The sequence below is a fragment of the Octodon degus genome, unplaced genomic scaffold (genome assembly GCF_000260255.1).
Source record: "Octodon degus isolate 3935 unplaced genomic scaffold, OctDeg1.0 scaffold00038, whole genome shotgun sequence".
NCBI lineage: Eukaryota > Metazoa > Chordata > Mammalia > Rodentia > Octodontidae > Octodon > Octodon degus.
Window position 1 is genome coordinate 15,995,350 of NW_004524614.1, and position 3,136 is coordinate 15,998,485.

The window sequence follows — 3,136 nt, forward strand, 5'->3', positions numbered from 1 at the left end:
TCTTTATAAAAGAGGCATTAAGTTCACCTCTCAAGAGTTGCCCAGGTCCAAGTCCCAAGTGTCTTCTAAGGTTTAAGGCAAAGTCTTAGCTGCAATCCCCTCTCTGTACAATGAAAAGAACATTAAACACTTCTAACATTCAAGGGCATAAAATAGACATTTCTATTCCAAAAACTACAAAACAGGGATACAAAGAATGGTACCAAAGCAAGTTCAAAATTTGCAGGGTACATAGTAAGCCTTTTAGTTTCATGTGCAGCATCTGAGGAAATATGTGGCAAGATGTGATCTCTAAGGGGGTGGGTGACTCCACACCTACAGTGCATCTAGCAGATATAGCTCCTATGGCTTCTCTCTTGGGCCTGTTCCGCCCTCTCCGTGTAGTTTTCCTTGCCCCTGAGCTTTTGGCCTCACACTAACAGCTTCACACACTATTCTTTCAGGGTCACACATTCTGGCCTCCCGGGCTATCTTCTGAATTCTGAATTTTGCATTCTTCATGCACCTAAAACCAGCACCACATGGACAATGCTGCCAGCTGAGCAGTAGCCAGGCTTTCCTTTCTCTTAGCTGTAGGGGTCAAAGTGCTCCTGGATTTCTGGGCACTCTAAATCTAATTCCATGGAACAAATTCTCTGTGATTCCACCGTTCTGAAACATGTTGCTCTAGGAATTTCTTCTCATAACGAAGTCACATTTGCAGTTTTGAGATTTCAAAGGGTAGAGTTCTGCTGATTCTCATGTTGCCCCCAGATCATTTTTCTATTCTCCTAAGCAATCAAGATCTCTTCTACTCTATCTTTGCAGTCTACAGCTTTATTGGAGCTTCCTTTCTGGCCAAACTGACAACATTTTTAGATCATTCTACTGGGCTTTTTGCTCTTGATTCTCAATATAAATCTGGATAAACTCTCCAACAGTAGCCATGCCAGCACTTCAACATTAGACTGCCTTAAAATTTCTTATGTCAGAGTAATTTAGTCTATTATCCTTTATCTCAGTCTCAGGCAGTTTCTTGACAGCAAAATGCAAACAAACTTTCTGCCAAGTGATAGCACACATCACCTGGACTCCATTGACTAATGCAGACATTCCCAGCAAAAACCTCCTTTACCAGCAGGATTTCTATCAACTTTCTGGTCTTCTGAGCTCTGTCCAGAGTCTCCTATACAGTAAAGCTCAAGGAACTTCAGATATGTTTTCAACTGGTATCTCTGAACCTTGCTAAACTCATCCTGAAGCCATTCCCAAAGGCTTCTGAACCACATAGGCAGGTGGAGTTGCAACAATAGCTTAACTCACTGGTACTAAATTTTATCTTAGTTATTTTTCTTGTTGCTGAGACAAAATACCCAGCCCTCAAAATTACAGTGGCAAAATCTTATTTGGATCACAAATTGAAGATGTTTCAGTCCTTAATAGCCTGGCTTCAAGCCAGGCTTGGCACACGGTAGAGGGCAACAACTCATGGTGGTTGAAGCCAGCTAAAGCAAACAAAGCTTCTTGCTTAGTATGAAGGCTACCTGCCCCATAACACATCCTTGATCCACTGGACCATGAATCAGTCACAAACTGTAGATCCAGCCACCTCAAAAAAGCCTGGCCCCATCACTGCCTGAGACTTTGGGGGGCCATCTAAACACAAATCATAATAAAAACCATCTAGTCATTATAATTATTTAAACAAAGCTAAATATTTTTATTTAATTTTACTAGTAATTTAATTCTATATGTAGTATTAGTATCCTTATTTTTCAGTCATTGTTTTATTTTATTTATTTATTTATTTTTGTATTTTAGGGAAGGGCCTACAGGATGCTCAGAGTCTCACTACTAGATCTAGCTCATATGATCTATCTATTTATAGCCTCCCAAGAGCTGGGATTACAGGCAGGCACCACCATGTCCAGTCTCAATTGGTGTCTCAGCGAGGCAGGGTGGTGGGGCCAGCATGAGTCATTATTTTAAATGTTTTAATTATGTCAACATCTTCCAGGTAATATTTATTTCTTCCTGGAAAAATTTGGTGTTCATAGAATCTGAATTAATTTTTAGCTTCTCGTCATTTTTAGACTATGACCTAGTATTTACTTTAGCCATACATTTCTATTTATTTATTTATAAAATTTATTATTCATTTTAATGAGAAAAAATAGCAATGAAGTTTCAAAGCAGGTTCAGCAGAGTAATCCAATATAGTCCAGTAGTTTATAATAGTAGTGGGCTATCTGCATGACTGGCAATGTCAGAAGTTGTTGATTTAAACCTTCTACAGCTCAGCATATTAATATGGCTTTAGTTTTATACCTCGTTCTTATACTTTTCTGCTGGATGATTAAGACCAAGATAAAGCAAGACCTATATAACAAAAAAAATGTAACTTTTGTATCTCACAAGATCAGTCAAATACCCTCAGGACTTACTTATCTTGAAACCCTGTATAGCAGTTTGTAGATCTTTTGTCAGCATTAGCCATCTGGATGAGTCATGGCCATTGCTTGACCAATATGCTCTCTGTGAAAGCCTGAGAGAAATTTTGCTCTGTAGGTGACTCTCCTTAGGCACACGCTATATCATTGATCACTTTCCTCTGTGGCCCCATAATCTCCTTGATCAGAAAATTTGGGACACAACTGAGTTACATGATGTTATAATACAGGTTCCCCTATGTCCTGAGTCCTCACTGACCTTGAAAGGTGAGGGCCAAAATATTGGCTATCCTTGTAGCCCTTCTTTTTCTCTAATTTTTGGTCTGCAAACTTTAGTTGTTAAACATCCAGAAGAGAAGCTTAATGATATTATTATCCTGTAACAGAGACTGTTGAGCTTAACATCACTATCTGTTTGAATATCAAATGCCTTAGACATAACATGGAAGTGCTGTTTTCTAACAACCATGGATATTCTAAACTTTTATCCATATAGAATGTAAAAAAAGAATTACACATTTTTTACACAGAAATTTAGAAATCAAACTATATACAACATTGTAGCAGGACAATTCTATGACTTTTTTTTTCTTGTCTCTTGTTTTCTTTTATTGCCTTTTTCTTTTTAACAAACAATTAAAGAGAGTATAGCAATAATTGATATGACATTAGAAGCAGTACACATTTAGAAGACCAAAATGATAGGG